Genomic DNA, 20,613 nt, shown 5'->3' on the forward strand with positions numbered 1-20,613 from the left:
AAAATTCCAGGCTGTGGGAGCGCTGCACAGAGACTAGAAAGCAATTGTTGTGTTCTAGATTCAAGGATGGCTGGAGACTAGAGTGAATTTGTATAGACATATACATAAATGAGCTCATATTTGTTTACGGAATTGTAATTGTAATGCGCTAAGAGTTAAAACATTTAACTCACGTTACGGCACCTCCTGTAAACAGTTTCTACGAAAAGCAGACCAGTTTGCCATCCTCATCCCCTCTGTGACTTTACACCTACACCACATTAAACAGCAGATACTCATGTCTGCTGAACAAAATATGGATACTGCTGAGCTATGTTAGCCACACCTCTGTTTTTGAGGAAGCTATATCTGAGCAATTCATCCAAAGATGCCATATGTAATTTATGTAAAGATAGGCGCAACAGAGAACAATAGGTCATTCTTTCTTGTTCTATGAATCTGTAAGTCATCTACCCTTTAGGCCAAACCCACAGCTGGTGGATATCAAGACAGTTGCTAAGAGGAATTAGATGAAAATAAGGCTGAGTTGTATTTGAAATGGAAAAGGAAATAACTTTCCTGTTATCTCTGTTGTGATATAAAATCCTACAAACAAAACAAAACAAACAAAAAACTTAAATATTGACTATTTACCTGGTTCACAATAGAGCGAATTTAGAGTATTACAAGATTCATGGCATTTAGTTTGTTTGTTTTCATTTAGGAAATGTAGATTAAGAACATTTAAGTTTATTGGAATTTAGTTAGAATTCTTCAAGGTGTCACCTCATTTTCTGTCTTTAAAGAAGCTCTGTGAACTTTAAAGTATAAAGCTTAATCCCTTTTCTGATCTTACCCTCTCTTCCAATTCTGCCTTAATGAATTTCTACATAAACTTTTCTTCTGTGAAACGTTTACTGATTATATTTTTAGTCTCCTAATTACATGATTCAGCTTGAGAGAATTAACTATTTTGAATATTAAGATAAATAACTATAAATTTATATAATATTTATATATTATATAACAGATGTGTTATAATATATTATAACAGATGTGTTATAATTTCAGGCTTTTTGCATAAATTTTATCTGTGTTACATTTTATTATCTACTCTATAGTGTGTACATGAAAAAAGTTTTGGTGCTACTAGAGTTGCCCACAGGCTAAGCAATTTAGTCATAAATCAATGCATCTACTTTTCTGATTCTGAACATATATTCTGTACCTTACAGTTAAAACTACAACAGTACTCACTAGGACTCCAGTCCTTTGAAACAAGAGTGGTTCCATAATTCATTAAAAAACATTTTAGCAGCTTATTGTGAGTAGGGCACTGTTCAAGTGAAAGAGGAGATAAAGATAACTGGCATATTCAATAGCTCTGCCCTCACAGAACTTAGATTCCATTGGGGGAAGACATTGATTTACCATGTCCTTCCTATATTATTTTGGTGTGTGCTTGTTGGGGGGAGGGTATACTTGTATGTACAAATGATTAGCTAGCTAGCTAGCTAGATAGATAGATAAATTAATTCCAAATACTGTAGGTTGTTTCATCTAATAATATTTCAACAGCATGTTTTAGACTATGTGACATAAATTGTTGAGCCTGTTTTGAACTCTTGTTTGCTTTGTAGCATGTACCTTTTTCAGTGTGTGCCACATGGTTATTTTGTCATACCTCAGATGCTCTGCTCTGCCGCTTTGAAGGTGACATCTGTTTATGTCCATGGCTCCCTAAGTTTCTCTCACATTGACTGCAGTTCAGCTGCCCTTGAAAAGTCACAGCTTTGCTATCGCCCCTCCCATTATTTACATTAAAAGAAAAAAGTATTTTCCTATTGGCCTTTAGGTTGTCATTCCTCTCAGTCTGATATTTAGACTCTCAAAATTCTCTGTTGTTTTAGGTCTCAGCAGTGTGAAACTAAGACTTATTGATCCTCGGATTGGAATCTTGTTCAATCTAATTCATGTTTATTCATTGAAAAAGTGAAATTAAAATCAATTAGTTTGCAAAATTAATATTAGAGTCCATGAACATATAATTACAGAAACATTTAAATTTATGAAATCATCTCAGTAAAAACATGAAAATAATGTGCAACCCTACTATGCCTAAAAGAAAAAGATACATCCTTTTTAAATCCCTCAAAATGAGTATTGAATATTTTAAGAAGAACCATCAGAAGTATATTAGTGACATTTGTAACTTCTCATAATGAGTTTAAAAACAGATAGAAACTCAGATAGTTTTATTAGTTTATGTAGTATTTTATATGTATTATATTGATTAAAACAAATACCACATATATTATATATATATAATACATATAGTAAACACAATTATAAATATTGATTTATAAGGACCTAAACATTAAGGCTAAGATCTATTGTATAAAAAATTCAAGCAACCAGTGTCCCCATCACTACCTGGTATTATCTCTAAATGTAATTGAAGGTTGGATGGTAATACAGATTAATTGATTTATTTGTTATCCTATGCATTTCTGCCTTTCCCATCACATTTACCGTTTTACCAGAATAGAAACCTTGACAGATTTAGTCACAATAATACACAGTGTACTTAGCATGATGTCTGAATCCATAAAAGGATCTCAATAGACATTCAGTGAATGAATAATAAAATGAATACATTTGGTTATGTAAATGAATACATAACCAAAATGAATACATTTTGGTTATGCAAAATAAAATATAGTCATTATAAATTCTGAGCATTTATATAAAGTATGAAAATGAAATATAAGTATATGGCATGTTAGTAGTTTTATTGAGAATTCACTGTGTAATTGCTTTCTATAGAATCTTAGGATGCAAGATGTTTAAGTGCAGAATTTGATTAGAAAGAGAAACTCATCCCATAGTCTCCCAGAAACTTATTTTCTAAAGTCATGACAAATAAACAAGGGAAATAAGCCCCTGGTGCTGTTTGTGTATAGAGTGAAGTAACTAACGTGACACTGAAACACATGCATGGTCTGGGCAAAAAAGGGTTATGTGTGTATATGTGTCTGTCAGTCTGGGGAGGCATTGACAAAGTAAGCAAAAGATAATACATTTACTTGCTCATTCCAACTTTGATGTCATTTATAGTTAAACAATTTTTTAACTATAAATGTAATAAAGTAATTTTTATTACTTTACCACACGAGTTCATGCTTGGCCAAAAAGAAAAAAAAATACTAAAAGGTCTACATTCTAGAATTTTTTATGCATATTCTCAATCACTGAGCATCATTATCTAAGGTCAAGGATTTTCGCTAATTGTGTACCTGAAAGAAAAAAGTAATTATGCTTATTTATCCTCTAAGTCATCAGTAAACTAACAACGACTGAAAGCACATTTCCTTTTTTTATTGGCTAAGGATTGAAGCAGAGGCAGAGAATATAATCACTTAAATCACTAAATAAATATACCTTTTCATAAGCTGGATACAATTTAATATTGAGCAATGATTGATGAAGACTTGCATGTTTTTCAGACGATGATCCTTACCTAATCATTAATCCTTATTTGACATCAATTCATTAAATATCAGTGTGTTACTCATTTGTGCAAGAAGATGCTAATGACACAACAAGGGCCTAGGAAAGGCAAGTCTTCAGTAAGAGTTGAAGGCAATCTGGAAATTTCTGAATAGAGTGATGAGAGCAAGCGTAGCCTTGGGAACTTCAGTGCACAATAATGTGTCATTTGACATGCAAAAATCCATTGAACTCATGAAGCAAGAAGTAATTTTCATGATGACTAGCTGAATCATGTTCTTTGAACTACATGACTATTTTCTAAGCAATTACAAAACCCCAGGAACAGAATAAGAGCAATTATCGCAACATTAGAAAATACTTTATTTTCAGCAGGTTATAATCTAAATAACACAATTTAAAAAAAAATTTTGGGGTCCTCTGAAGAAAGACTTGTAGGATTTGTGGCAGATGCCTAAAATGCCAGTAAACTGGAAGTAGTTTTAGCTTTTCCATTTAAAGTATTAGTTCTATATCAGGAGATAAATCTTGATATATGCTATCTGTATTTGAAGAATCTAAAGGAAAACTTGATGGAAAATAACTAATTGGGCGTCCTCACTGGTGAGTGGGAGTGATTTCGCAGATAAAATGTGGACTTAGAAAACAAGAAGTGTAGAGCAGAGAGCTGAGGAACCTCAGTACAGAATGGCTGGGATTAACTGATTGGTCACGTTAAATTATTGACAAAATTAATAAATACATTTGGTCAAATCGCAATTCCTCCCTCAAAAATCATAGCATTCATTTTATATAAAGATGAATGCCAATGTTAAATGCAAATTTATGAAGTATAATTATAAGATTAAGAATATTAATGTGTATTTACATAAACAAGTACTTCAAAATATTCTTGTTTCAAAAGTGGATAAAGCCATTAGTACGATTTATACATTGCATGAGAACTAATACAGTTTTGTTTTTGTTTTTGTTTTTTTTGTTGTTTTTTTGTTTTTTTCTTACATAAAAAATTAATTTGATGAAAGATTTCATGATCCCAGTGTAAAATGCAAATAAAAAAACTAAAATAAGATACAATATGTAAAAAAAATGACAATATCTTATGTTAAATTTAATTATCTAATAAAATAGGATACATTGAAATCTATAAAATAGAAGAAAATTTACAATTAGGCATATCATATGAGCCAGCTGAAGGATAAATACATATGATCAATAAGCATTTAATATGTAGTAACTACAGGGGAAACAAAAGTGACATGGTGATCTCACCATGATTTCAAACTGAAAAGTAGAAATATTTCTCCACACAGAATTAAAGGCTTGTGGATATCAGTCCTCCATGGACTGGAGGTAACAGAAATATATGTTGACTTTTTACACTTTAAATACATAAGAATTACACCCAGATATTTGTTCTCATGCTCAAATAATGCTTGGTTCTCCTAAGATATTCAAAATACATGAAATGTCTAACATGAAATTTACACTTTGGAAATTTAGTCCTCAAGGAAACCTAGAGTTCACCATTCTGAGTCTTTCAAGTTCCTTACGATTAAAATCCCAAGTTCTATCATTGGTTAACACACAGTATCGAAAAGAGGTCCTACTTGGTCATCTGCATGAATCTGTGAGGGACAGGGTTCTGCTGTCGCTCCCAGAGCTATATCTGCTGAATGGGGTCCTGTACCTTTAGGTGAGTCCTAATCTCACCCACTGGCAACCTCAGCCATCTCCGGTCAGGGAAGAGATGGACCCTCCCAGATCTCCCTCCTAGGAGGAGCCCTGGGCTTCTCAATTCTCAGCTGGACGCCAGGGACCCGGAAGGGGGGCTGGGACGAGCCAGCCCTCAGCAGGAACGACATAGGCCGCCTGAGTGGCCATGGTGTAGAAGGTCTGTACCTGGGCGCACAGATGCCCGCGGAGCTGGGCCAACTTGCTCCCAGTTCAGAGAGGAAGGAACCCACTGGTTCTGTATCTGGACTACGTTCTGATAAATGGCCTCAGACGTAGCCCGCAGGGAAGTCACCAGGCTTTTCCGAAGTGGAGGTGGCTGGATTCCTGCGGACCTGGATCTCCGCCGCTGCTGCGCCCAGTGCTCCCCCTCTGGGCTTTCCTGGGCCGGGCATCCCAGGTTTCTTCACTGTCGTGGCTGTGGCCAGCATCTGGGACCTTTCGTTTCTTCTTCTCCAAAGTCACACTGCGCTCATCTCCTACAGAGGCGCCTGTTCTATCAATGGGGCTGTCCCTGGAACTGTTTTTTCTCTTGCTGGAGCTCTTCCGATTGGAGCAGCGTTCTGCTTCTGATCGAGCAAGGCAGCTAGCTACTTCTGCCTTTGAGTTCAGTTTTCTTGGAATTCTCTTCCTGGTCTGTCTTGGGCTCTAACCCTCCCCTTTCGGTGCTGTTCTCTCGTAACTGGGAAGAGAAGTTCTTGCCATCTTCTTGGAATAGTTTCTCCTCCACTTCTGAGCCCCTTTCTTCAAAGGAGTTCTTTTTGGAGGGGGAGCTGTTCAGTGGGGCTTCAGATGGAGGGGATATGGGGGTCTTGCTTTTTTGTTCCCCATTCCATCATGAAACCCAAAGGAAAGACCCTCCTTGTGATAAGTCCAGAGTCAGATATCCAGTTGTTTTGATAAATTTGCTATTTCACCTTTGTCTTAGCAGCTATTAAGCTAATCATCATGAATTTTGTTTAAAATAAGTGTTTTGTTAGAAATAATCAAATGATATAAAATATCACTATATTTAATAGAAGTATTTAATAATTTTTGTACTATGTAGAAAGAACTACATATTTAAAAAGTCATAAATAAATGGCACATAACTGATATATATGCAATACATATTTACTTTGTACTAAATATAGAAATTGACTTTACTCCATGATTATTACTTTCTAGAAGAAAGATGTTTTTACAATTCAATAAAATTTCATTAAATGGAGGAAGTATGTAATTTGTCATCCATTGAGAAATTCCAATTAAAGCCTACAGTGATTTAAAAATCGATTTTAGTGTTTAAAAATCTATTTTAGTTTCAGTAAGAGTTAATAGCCTAATGTAGCTGATTCATTATGTGTTTGGCTTTACCTTAAAATGTATGCCCTTAAATTATATATTTTACACTTACACAATATAGTTTTTCGCCAGATCCATTTCAGGTCATTGTAAGGTGCACTCTCTACTGTTGATTGTGATTATTAACCAAATATTCCTCATTCTTCTCCCTTATTGTCACATATTAAAATTGCATTTCTGGCTTTCCTATAGGTTATTGTAACTATGTGATTAATTCAGGCCAATGAAAATGTTACTTTCAGGCTGAGCATTCCATTACTTTTTAAAGGTTTTCCAAAATATCCCTTTTTCCTTTCCATGGCAACTAGCAATGTTTAAGATTGTGCCTACTCTATCATCCTGAGAGAATTCTCTGTCCATCTTTGATGAGTATAGTGTGACTGACAAATAATTTTTATTATGAAATTTGTTTTATTACTATAGCATAATATAGCCAATCCTTATTAGTAAAGAAATTGGTACCTAGATAAGGGATGCTACTGTAATAAAATTAATTGCAGGCCATGTGGCAAACTGAGCAAAAGCTATAATGAAAGGGACTGGAGAATGGAATTGGTAATACAGTGGCAAAAATTTGGTGAACTTGTCTGCATTATATATACCTAAAGAGTTATATTCCAAAAGAAGAGGTTGGGAAAGGAATGTTAACAGCCTTTGCTCGTTACTTTTGGCTACATTTACAAAGTGCTACAAGGAAGTGATGAACATATGAAATAATTGGCTGTTGTTAAAGAAACGAGAAGAAATAGAGGCTCCAGGGATTTGGCAAGTAGGCAAGTTAGAAAAGGCAACTCCTTCTCATCTCCAATGTGTAAGATATAAACTGAGAAGGTTTTGAACAACAAAGTCTGCTTAGAACTTATCCTTTTGCATGGTTGAAATCAAAAGTCTAGTAGCCACACTCACACTCAAATACTCAATGCTAAAGCCTATTGTTTGAGGTGATGCCCAGGAAATTCTTTCAGAGGAAGGATTTATGGCTTTCCTGAATACTGATAGGCCCAATGCACCATGAATTTTTTCAAGTGATACTCAGGTCTCCAAACAAATATGAGTTTGTTCTGTGAAAATGTCACGTTGGAAGTGACTAGAATCAGGAAGCTAAGTTTGTGGAAAGCGCCAAAAAAATTCATAAATGTGGATTAAGACAGTTTATGACTTAAAATTTAAAACAACTCTTGGCTCCAGCTTCTGGATATGAAACCATACCCAGAATTTATGGAGAGACTAGCACCTGTCTTACTAACTTCCCTGAATCTAGCTTGGTACGAGGACTGGATATGCGTTTGATTCCCTTGAATGGGGTAATGCATTTTGAGTGTAGGAAGGAGGGTAAATAGAGTTTTTGATAGCCAGAAAGGAGAACTCTAGTAGTCAGTAGTGCTGTTTACCAAGTATTTTTATCCCCTTCTCGTTTGGGGGAGAATGGTAGGATTTTATATCCGGTTCTCTTTGAGGTTAAGTGGAATATTTGAGTAGTTCTGGCCTATGAATTATATATAAGCCTAAGGGAAGTGTAACATTTCCATGTCAGGAATTTCTTTGACAGTTCAAGACCTCAGAAATCACATTTCCTCTGGAATGACATCCAACAACATTTGATGGAAGCTTCTTTTTCAAGCTGGTTCTTGGGTGACTGATAAGGAGACTGCCCCTCCTCCACCCACTACTGACATTCCGTGGACATGTAGCATAAGGATGAAATGCACTTTTGTTGTTTTATGCCACTGAGATTTGGGAGTATTTATGACTGAAGCACGACCAGGCCTTTGGTGACAGGCACAGGGAAGTACGTTAGTTTGGTGAGTTGTCCATTCCCAAGGGAATCAACGTATCCAAGGCTCCAGTGGACCCTGAGCATTGAGGCCTGACACATTGTCACATGACCACAGTGCATCCCATATCGTTGAAAAGGAGCTGGATTAGGCTTACTGGACTTCCTTATGCTGTGTTCCCAAATGGGGGCTGAGAGGTCAAATGCTTCTTCAGGTTTTATTATAAGGAAAGTTTTAGTAAACTTTAGTAAACTTAGTAATGGATTGGAAGAATTAGGATCCCTATATGATTTGTGACAGAATTAGTTAGATTTTGAACAATAACCTCCTCAAACAATCATCGCGATGTGCATCTGTAGTCTGAGGCTTCCTATATCATAATTGGAGAGGCTGAATTTTTTCCCAAATTATTTAGTAAATCACAGAGAATAATCATAGAACTGTTATAGACCTAGGATAAGATTAACCATATATCTAAAAGAACATCGACCAGATAAACAATCTAATTTTTAGGAAAAATATTTAAGTCAGAAAATACATATAAATAAATGTTCCAAAACCACAGACATGTCTACTAGAAAAGTTTCTTAAAGAAAAATCTTTAGAAAAACTAACAGTACAGGAGTTTGACCAAATTAAAAGAGTGTCCTTACTCTTGACAATGTGCCCTTTTGTTATAACATATTTAAAAATAAAATAAGATAAGAAAACAAAACAAGCCTAAGTCTGATTAGAAAGGTAGCCTATTTGTTTCGCCTTTTAATCTGCTTAAGTAAGAAAATAGTAAAGGCATTGGAATTGCAAAGTAAGAGGAAAGATAGGATGCTGGATCATTCTGGAACATTTTGAAAGAGCAAAAGTCAAATTGCCTTTTCTGTCATTTTTGCTTGAGGAAACATCATGTCTTGTTGGCCACTGTCTGTAGTTCTGGACCAGGTTAGGCTAGTGATGTTCATTCGCATCCAGGCCATCATTACGACAATGCTGATAGAGGAAGTGGACAGAAAAGTTCTGAGGCTGAAGATATTTTAACCTCCTTTCAGTAATAGTTTGTACATGTTTTAAATGGCACCAACAGTATGATTCACGAATTCATTAGACATGAATTTAAGAAATTACAAAAAACACTACTTTAAATCAATTGTTAGGTCACTAGAATAAAAAGCTTAACTAACCTATGTTGTTCCACCTTTACATGAACAGATTACACTTTGCCAAATGAAGGAAGGAATGTGAAAGTGTCAAGAGGTTTTTCTGTGTAGAGTGGTTGAGCACCCTGTTCATGGCAGTTACTGAAGAGAAGTTTCCTGCAAGGAAGGAGCTTACTTGTATACAAGATTCCTGTTTGCTGGGTTTTCTAAATAAGTAAGTAAATAAAATCAGCATTCCAGGCTATAAAAGGATAAAATTTCAAAGCAGAAATGATAAAGGCACATTGCCGGCAACTATTCAGAATCTCAGTTATTCAGGTGGGTAAAAAGAAAAGTGTTTTGTTAACTGAAAATAATTTAAAACTCTAAAGACCAAATAATGCACATGTGAAGCTTACTTAAATTTTAACAACAAAAACAAAGTGAAAACATTGGCCTGAGAAACAGTCAGCAGTACTGTCCCCAGGAGTCAAGGTTCCTCTTTAGAGAAACAGAAGTGCTCGGGTTAGCCTTGAAATGATTTGGCTTTTAACACAAAGATACAAATAACTTTTGATTTCCAAATCTCCTGGCTACCTGGATAGAAAATTAATGTATTGCTCTATTTGAGCAAGTTTTCTTGAAATTTTTCCACTGAATGTAAGGACATTGTTAAGATTTATTTTGATTATCTGATTCAAAATAGACATGCATGATCTTTATATATATTTGTTATGCAGATGCATCAGAAACACTGATAAGACACTAATTGATAATTATTTGGGATACCTTATTTTGTATACATCATGCCTCCAGGAAATAACTCTTTACAAATATGTGAAGAACTAAATTTATAGAATAAAATGTACCTGAATCTTTATGGGCAAAAACTACACTTCCCTAACTTTTTATTGGGTTGATCAAGGTCGCATGTGTTCAGGACGGTAGCCTGTCAAATATAGATGTTAGGCTATTCAAAGCTAGACTTGCTAGAATGTTCTTCCAGTAATTCAATACTATTTTTAGTTGCATAAAATCATTCTGTTCAATTTTCTGTTTATTTAAATATACTATTGTATTTTGGGGAGTTCAGAAATAGAATTAAGATATTTTAATTCATCCATTCAAAAATTGCTTCCTGAGAATTAGGCACTGTGACAGGTTCCAGGAAACTCATTCTCATTAAGAAAGACTTTCAGCCTGGATTCTAAGAAAATCTTCCTTAGTGAAAAAGATATAAAACTTACAGTCTAGTTGAGGAAATAGGCAAATAATAATACTAATTACACAAATATATATTTACTAGCGATAAAGTGGTAAGAGACACATTACAGGAACCTTTTATGTTAAAGATTCGTTAGGGAAATTTCATTTATGCTGTAAATTCTGAGTATGGACTTTTTTGACCAAAAAATATAGAATATACCAGGAAAAGACACCAGCATGTATCAAGTACTCATAGTAAAAAGAACATTGAAGGATAAAACTGAAGCAAAGTTAGGCAAGAAGCAAAGGAAGAGTGGCACAAGAATTTGGAGTTAAGCAGGTAACAGTTTACACAGAGCCTTGACCCAAAAACAAAACAAAAACACATACACGCGCACACACGCACACACACACACACACACACACGTCAAAATAATATGAAGCTGAGGGTGTGTGTGTGTGTGTTTAAATTATAGCTAAAATCAAGATTTCTACCAATGTTGACATTAGCTTTAAAAAGTCTATGTTTTGGAAATGAAATAAATCATGACAACGTTATTGTAGAAAAGTCTGTTTGTCTTGTTAGTAAATGAGGAGAGAAAAAAGTAGAATTTGTAAGTAGCTATGTCAGAGAAATTCAGAATGTTTTCTATTCCTTTCATGCTGAGAATGAGAGAAAAGTCGTATATGAAAATATTTTCTTACAGAGTGTTGGATTCCTTTCTACCAACCCAACCTGTGAAATAGAGAGGGCTGAAGGACTCATTTCTCTCAGAGCAGGCTGCCTGTGGCCATATAGATATCTTCAACTGTGTGTGGGGAAAACAAACAAAAAAACAAAGAATTACTAAGTTTCTGCTCAGATTATATTTCTCTAGGATAAGGAGAGCTGTGTGTGTGTGTATGTGTGTGTGTGCACACACGTGGGTGTGTGCACACACACATGTCCACACACGCAGAGATTTGAGGAAACAGAGGTCTGTCAAATGCCGGTTCTTCTTCTTCTGACTTCACATAGAAGCACAGGCAGAAGAAAGCTGAAGGTGGGGATTTTTCGCTATGTGAGAGTCAATTTTTTCATTCTGACATTAAAAAACAGGAATGCCTAACAAATACAAATTAGAAGTACCTTATATTATAATAAGACTACTCTTTTTTTCTTTCTTTTATTATAACATGAAACAATTTCCTATGCTAGGGTGGAATACGATACCCTCATGTCGTGTTTTCTTGCTCACAATTTGCTTAGCTAAGACTTAACAATCACCATAAATCTGATACGAGATTTAAAAGAAGAACCTCTCACTACTTCTCTTATCACTTAGACCCAGTGGAGACACCTACGTCTCATTTCTATGAAATGAGACTTTAAACATATATTTTTAGTTAAGTTTATATTCACTTAAAATCACTATTTCTGCAATCAATTTATATTGTTTATTTTTTCTGTATTATTTGAACCTCCACATTAGATTATAAACTAATTTGTATCTGTTTGCTTTGTGTTTTGCACATACTAGATGCTCAGTGAATAATTTCTAAATTCTTCCAAATGTAACTCAGTTGTGCAATTTTTTCCCATGTAAGACTATTCATACTCCCAGTTAGGTTTTATTTGAGGGGTATTCTTTACATGTTTTTGGGAGAGTTAGTGTGCCACATAGATTTCTCAGCATTAACTAGGTCTACCTTAAAAGGACATATCAATGCAAATAATTCATTGGGGTTTACCCAGAGTTTTTCTTCTCTCCTAAGTATTTACTTACTCTGATTTTTTTTTTTAAAAAAAAAAGACTTGAAAAAGTGGAGAAGCAGTGAAGTTAAATGTAACAATAAGGAAGTCTCAAACATGCAAGTTGACTTGATAAGATTTTATATACTGAACCTTAGGTATACCCCAAAGACAGAGAATTTTATAATGCATGGTTTCATCAAATTCTTTACATGACACAATGAATGTTACATTTCTGTGACCAAAATGTTTCTGAGGATACATCTAATACTAGAAAAAAAGTCAATTGTTACTTCATCAATTAAACAAATCAATCCAGTTACTTCTATAAGTGAAGTATAAGACTTATACAAAGTCATCTTTCCAGTGAATTCTCAAAGAGCTGGTATTTGAGCTGGGTGTTAAAAAATGAAATAATATGAAGACACCAGTAAAGGAATCCGCATCTCTAGAATAATAGCCAACTTTATTGAGCACTTACTATGTGCCACAGTATCCTAAGAGCATTTACATAAAAGCATTTGTTCTTCAAAACCTTGTAAGATGGGTATTTTATTATCTGCATACTTTCTGTAGAGCAGAAAGTTGAATTAACTTGTCAGCTGGTAAATGGTCAAGACCAAAATTCAAAAATGCATTCTGTCTTTGAGCAGTGGTAAGTACCTCAGCATGGCTAAAGCACAAAGAAATTCATATTTTTTAGTAAATATTTAAAAAAATATTTAAACTATATATTCTATCTATCTATCTATAGATGGATATAGATATATGTATGTTTATATCCTACACAGGGCCTAAGACTGTGCAATGAATATAGCAGATGGTTAACTCATGTAAACTAAACTAAATTAAATAATTTTATTACTGAATTTATTAAGATTTATACTTTAATAGTACTTTTAGAAAGTATTTTTAATAGAACTGGATACAAGGTAAACTAATTCTCAAGACAGACAACTTTGTTGAGAAGAACGTGAAAATACGAGCTCAGTGGTCCACTTGGATGTCATAATGTGTATAAACCGAACTCCAAACCTGGCTTTGGAGAAGTTCTTCTATTTTCACTCTGCCTCACCTTCCTCATCTTTAAAATTGGTACAATATTTACACTTAACCTATAAGGGTTTGGTTAGAATTAGTGAATTTATATGTGAAAAGTTCTTGGAACAGTGCTTGGGTAAATGTTTGTTAGGAAGATAATGATGACTATGATGATGATGAAGAGATATAGAAACATTAAAACATGAAATGAACATTCTTTCTTGCCTTTAAACCCTACAGCCAAATACTTCTCTGATACATTTCACTCTATAGTCAGAACTTCCAGCCTCACATTTGCATTCTCCTACTATTTACCAGTCTTAATCTCATCCATTTCAAATATCTATCTCTCCGGGTCTACCACTGTTTTTATAACAAACACCCTGTATCTGTCTCCACTTAAAATTGAAGCTCATAGAAACTGGGGTCTATATCTTATATTCCTCTTGTAAAGATGAATCATATTTCACACTTAGTAGGTGCTTAATAACAAACATTCAAGAAATAGAGATAACCCCAATATTTGTCGGTGACTGCTTAGTCATTCTGGGTCATCTCAGGTGATGAAATAAGATGCAAACAAATGAGTTTTATATACTGTAAATACCATGACTTTATATAAGCACACGATACTGCCTGAATTTTATATGTCTTGAAAAATCAGGTCAGCTGATACTTATTTTAAAATACCACAAAACATAAGTGCTCAGTGAACAGAATTTCAGAAACGTTCATTTTGATTGGGCACAGGAAAGAAAGTGCATAACTTGGAAGCAAAATCTGCAGTTGAGGTTAATCGTGACTTGTGAGAAGTTGTTCTATAAGTAAATGCCTATTTCATACTATTTTATCTATTCTGAATGTGGAAGCTGTGAGTTTTAAGTCAGGTCAAGAAAAAAAACAAAGAAAAAAAAGATATTTCTTAAAAGAAAAAATCTAGGCCGCATTTGACTTCAAAAGCTTCTTTTCTCACTTATTTGACTGTTGGCCTAAATTTAAAAAGTCAGATTTCAAATAAAATAGTTGTTTTTGTATCAGTTTTTGGGGCTACAAATGAGGACACAAAATAATAAATGTTTTAGGGCATACATCTTCAAATATCTATTATATCACTAGTTTTATTGCACACAATCAAAGCTTAAAATCGTGTGTCCAACTGTAGTTCAACATTTTTGGTCTAGAAACACTGAATTTGTAATTAATTCATTTATTTAACAACCACTTATTGATTCTGTATTAAAGCCTTGCTGTCTATATATGAGACATGAGAGTAGGTCTAAAGACTATTTCCTCTGAATTAAATCTTCATTAGCTTAGTAGAAAGGGATCTGGAACTTAGAAGTATATATGCTGAATGAAGCAATTATTAATAAAAGATGCTACGTAATATCTTCATTGTCATTAGGAAAGAACTGAAGACCATACATTAAGTACCTTGCCAAAGGTAACTAAATGAAACTCACTGATTAATATTATTGAAAAGAGACGAGTTCCTCAGGATTTAGGCACAGATAAATCTAAAGGCTCAAATTTGTCTTCAGTATCTGTCTTAGGATTGATTAGGCAGTGTCTTGCTATAAGCTGTCACACACACACACACACGCACGCACGCACACACACACGTCTTTCTTTCCAATCATACGAAATCAAGAACATACATGGCTAACTTATATATAGCATGATATCTAAGAATTGAAGTACTTGGCTTCATAGTCCAGGTGTGTCATTTTCCTAGCTGTAATACCTTAAGCAATATTTTTTAATTGATCTGAGGCTTTATTTAAGCATCTGTAAAAATGGGAATAATAATAATGTCTACCACATAGACTTGTTTGAAGAATTAAATAAAATGATCCAACTGAAAACCGGTACTGTTGCCTTACAGCTGCCGAACCGTCTGTTCCCCGCGCCTTCCCCATGACATCACAAGGAAGTGTCTCGGAAAGCTGAGACCCAATGGAATGTTATCAGTAAAGCTTCCTTGAGGGAGTGTCCCGGAAAGCTGGGAACCGATGGAATAATATCGGTCATCTCTCTTATCTGATGGTTTCAGTACAGTGATTCCATCCCCTGGGGTTATGCATGTGTGTGAAGGCAGAGTACGTGTTGGAGCACAATGGCAACTTTCCGGAAGAGCAGCCAGTCAGGCGCGTGACTCGTGGACCATGGAAAAATCAAACTTTACTTCCTTTTATGATTACTAATAAAAGCCATGCGTTGGCCCAATTTGGGGCTCAGTCCTTGAAGCTTGAGTCCCTTGGCTCCGTTTGCACTCTACTCTTGTCTACTGTCTTTCTTAACCTCACGCTGCAGATCTTGCTTCCCACAGCTCTTGTCGTGCTGGACGCGACACGGTATCATGCCTGACAAGTAGTAGTTATTCAGTAAATAATAGTTGCTACAAATATCTTTATTACTATGACTATTCCACATGCAGTAGAAAACGTCCTCGCCAATGCTCAAAGATAGACAACCCTAAATATTACCATCTGCTAAATCCCAAATCGATGTCATGGGGCAAATGTTCTCTAAATCTAGAATGTTCCTAATGCTTTCCTCAAATTAGTTATGGATGTAGTTTATTGTGGTCCAGAAACCTTAAACTTAACCACTAATAATACTTCCGATGTATGATCATTGGAAACTTCAACAAAATCAACACCTAAACTGACAGGCAGGATAATAACCACATCAAATACTGTTTGAATGTGAGTAGAAGACGCAGCATGCAAAATTAAGTGTTCTACAACATATTCCATGTTTATGGGGAGTGGAATATCAGGTACACCCCATCCTGGCTAACCATCATTCTACATTCTGTCTCTATGAATTTGACTACTCTAGGTAACTCATATAAGAGGAACCACACAGTATTTGTCTTTTTGTGACTGCTTTGTTTGTTTCCCTTAGTATAGTGTCCTCAAAGTTCACCCATATTATAGAATATTGTATAATTCCCTTGCTGAATAACATTCCATTATATGTATACACCACATTTTGTTTATCCATTCATCCATTGATGGACACTGGCTTCATTCCACCTTTTGGCTATTGCAAGTAATACTGTTTTGAACGTAAATGTACAAATATATTTTCAAGACCCTAATTTCAGTTCTTTTGGTTATATATCCAGACGTAGAGTTGCTGGATTATATGGCAACTTGGTATGTAATTTTGTTGAGGAAATACCATTCTCTTTTCCATAGTGACTGCACTATTTTACATTCATATCAATAGTGCTCAAAGGTTCCAGTTTCTCTATATTCTTGCCAATATTTGTTATTTTCTGTTTTTGATAGCAGTCACCCTACTTGTTGTGAGGTAATCTCATTGTGGTTTTGATTTGCATTTCCTAGTGATTAGTAATTATTTTTATATTCTGCATATTAATCCTGTTTCAGATATATCAGTTGCAACTCTTTTCCATTTTCTAAGTGCCCTACTTACTCTATTGTGTTCTTTGATGCACAAAAGTATTTAGTTTTGATGTAGTTCAGTTTATCTATTTTTAAATCTTTCATTGTCAGTACTTCGGTATCATATTCACATAATCACTGCCACATCCAATGTCATGAGACTCTTTCCCTTGTTTTATTCCAAGTTTTATCTTTAGCTCTTACATTTAGGTCTTTCATCCATTTTGAATTAACTTTTATACTGTGTAAGAGAAGGATCCGGCTTCATTCTTTTGCATGTAGATATCCAGATTTTCCAACACTATTTGACGAAGACTGTCCTCTCTCCATTGAACGTCTTTGGCACCTTTGTCAAAAAAACATTTGACCATATAAGCAAGAATTTGTTTCTGTGCTCGCTATTCCATTCCATTGGTTTATATGTTTGCCTTTAAGGCAGGACCACACATGTTGATGACTGTGGCTTTGTAATTAGTTTTGAAATCAGGAAATATGAGTCCAACAACTGTGTTCTTTCTTTTCAAAGCTGATTTGGCTATTAAGGATCCATTTGAGACACCATATAAATTTTAGGCTTGAGTTTTTCCTGTTTCTGCAAAAAAACACCATTGAGATTTTGATAGGGATTGCATTAAATCTGTAGATCACTTTGTGTAGTATTCTCCTCTTAACAATATTAAATCTCCCAATCCATGAACAGGGGATGTCTTTCAATTTATGTGTCTTCTTTAATTCTTTCATCATTTTTTTGTAATTTTTATTTGTACAACTGTTTCACCTCCTTGATTAAGTTTAATCCTATATGTTTTATTCTTTGTGGTGTTATTGTAAATGGAATTGTTTTCTTAGTGTCCCTTTTGGATTGTTTATTGGGGACAATTTTCATAGCTAAGAATATACTCTTTCTTGAAAAATGTTCATGCATACCAAAAAAGAATTTGGAAATTTCTGTGTTCTATACATGTTATTCAGGTCATGTTGGTTAATATTTTTTATTTATTTGTTTGTTTTCTATACCTATTGATTTTCTGCCTAATATCCAATCAATTATAGTATTAAGAGAGGAATATTGAGATCTGTAAACTATACTTTTTGGTTAAAGTCTCCTTAGTTTTGTTTTGTGTATTTTGAAGTTATTTTATTTGGCACACTACCATTTAGCATTATTATGTTTTTTGAATTTAAATGACCTTCCTTTGTCATTATGAAATGACACCCTAAAGAAAGTGATCTAAATTAAAATGACAGTTGAATGAAAGGAGTTGGTAACATTTCTGGGGATGGAAATTGGGGGAAACAAGGAAAAACAAAGAGAGATTCAACTCTAAATACAATGCTGAGTACAGATAACAGAATAACTGTCACACCATGACTATATTAGTAAAGTAAGGACTTCTCTGGCCCCAAATAAATCTCCTTTTTTTCCTCTTTGAACCCTGAACGAGAAAAACAAAAAACAAAAAACAAACAAACAAACAAACAAACAAAATAGTGCTATCAGCATGAATGAGAGAGTGTAGAAGAGAAAGTTTGGGAAAGAGAGATGCCCACCATAACTCCTTTTTTCCATTAAAAGTGCATATCAAGTTGAGATAAGACTAAAAGCCTTATCATTCAATAAAGATTATGAATTTTAATTACTAATTTGGACTGGCATTATTAACTACTAACCTGGCACTGCTTTATGACTAGAAACGACTATAGAGATTTACGTTATCCAAAAGTATACATAGAAACCATAGAACTTTCACTGACATGCCTAAAAAAAGTCAGAAATGAGTTTGATTGCACTGTGAAAGAGAAAAATTTCTGACTTTAGCTCACAATTTTGCTTATCTGACATTTCCTTTATTGTGATGTCCAATTTTGTCTTTGGCTTTTTTTAGACTACCTTGGTCTCACCTACCTCTTATTCGATGCCAGTTTGCTTGAATTCTATCAAACTACTTCCATCTCATCTTTGAAGTACCTTTAATTCTCTATGAGATGACATATTTCAAATCAAACAGGAAACAAAACTCAGAGTCCAGTTTTTACTGGCTTTTCTTGTGAGGCAATTAGCAAGGATTTTGATTGAGGAGCTTCTTTACTTTGCAAAGCAGGATATTACCAGGTTACTTATCAAGGAATTTTGAAGAGGCCTCAAAAAAAGCATTCTTCCTTTCACGTTTTTGCCTGTCTATTCTTCAGCTGATAATTAAAAAATTGAGTTTAGCTATATAAACTTCATGGTAATTGCATTCATTTATGCAAGCTGCTTAACATTGTGCCTAATTACCATGGAGCACAATGAGGATTAGTCGTATTATTAAATATGCTAGATAATTTTGCTGTAAAGTCTATTTGATTAAAACCTTAAATCCTGTTCATATGTGTTCAGACATCGTATTATGTTGCTCAGGAAATACAGTCAGCTACTCACAACTTAGAAAAGAAAGCTCATACTTTCCCTATTGTTGTTTTCTGTTATCCTACCACTCAAAAGTCCTCTGAATGCCTTACATGGCCTTTAATTCACAGGTGGATGGCCTTAGCATGCTGAAAGAATGTGTAGGCACTAGCTCCTCGATTGCTACTACTTTGGACATTTCTTATCCACTTCTTTCTAGGCTGTGAAGTTCTCCGGCCATGCCAAAGGCCCTCTTTTCCACTCAGAGAGAGTGTGTGTTCCACCTAAGTGCAAAACATTTTAAATCTTCTTCTTCAATCCAGATTGCTTACTTCTTTCCATTTTATTTTTCAACTCTGATTAAGTAACATCTCCCTTTTGAAGATTCAAAAGCATTTCCAAATGAATGTGTCCAAATCTGCGCTTGTGATATTCCACAGGAAGCCCCCAACCCATAGCTGTCATTATCTCAGTAAAGGGTACCACTTATTTCACTCATGAAGTAGGTATTAATTCAGTGCCTGCTATATAAAAGGCATTGATTTAGGCACTAGGTAACAGCTTTAAAGAAAACAAAGACCTTGACTTTATGGTGCTCATCTTCCCCCTGCCCCGCCCCCCATATACCTGATTGCTCAAGTTATACAATTAGGAGTCTCTTGAGAAATCTCTTTCTCTTTAATCTTACAAATTTAACCTCCAATATAGTATCAGATTAGTCTACTTCTCTAGTCTTCCACTACTACCTCAGTTGCTCAAGACCCCGCTTCAAATTTTTCCTCATTTCAGTTACACCAAATTCCTACCTAGGTTTTTATGATTCAGTAAAATTTAGCCTCTACCCATGTAATAGAAAGAAAAGAAGGAAGCAAGGAAGAGAGTGATGGGGGGAGGTCTTTTCTTTTTTACTTTTTTATTTTCTCTTCTATGGAAACCTAGATCATTTTCTAATTGCATGTTTTTCTGATTCTCTTCTTGCTATTATGATATATTCTTTTGTGGATTTCCCTTACGTATTATTGAATAATTGTTAACACATACTGTGTTCTAGTTAGGACATGGGCTAAACTTCTATAATAAGAATATTCCAACATTCTGTCCTTAATAAGACAGAAATTCTCTCACAGGGAAGAGATGACCCTTCCAAGGCTGTTGAGGCAGGTCTGTCATTCTTAATATGAGGCTTTCATGTTCAGGTTCATGGTGGCTCTTTCATTGTTGCCTTTCCAGTGGGAAGGGAGAAATAGGCAGTTGAGAAAAAGAAAACTTTCATTTTTAAATGACACCATCTGGAAGGTGCACGAGCGTTCTGTTTGCCTACAGTTAGTCACATAGCTGTATCTAGCTACAATAAGAT

General features: G+C 34.7%; 1 pseudogene; it reads right to left on the reverse strand.

Annotated features, from left to right (window-relative positions):
* Positions 1-5,283: 5,283 nt before the first annotated feature.
* The window catches only part of LOC117015065 (protein FRG2-like-1), a 49,545-nt pseudogene continuing 34,215 nt past the window's right edge, over positions 5,284-20,613 (reverse strand).

The sequence above is a fragment of the Rhinolophus ferrumequinum genome, chromosome 22 (assembly GCF_004115265.2).
Source record: "Rhinolophus ferrumequinum isolate MPI-CBG mRhiFer1 chromosome 22, mRhiFer1_v1.p, whole genome shotgun sequence".
NCBI lineage: Eukaryota > Metazoa > Chordata > Mammalia > Chiroptera > Rhinolophidae > Rhinolophus > Rhinolophus ferrumequinum.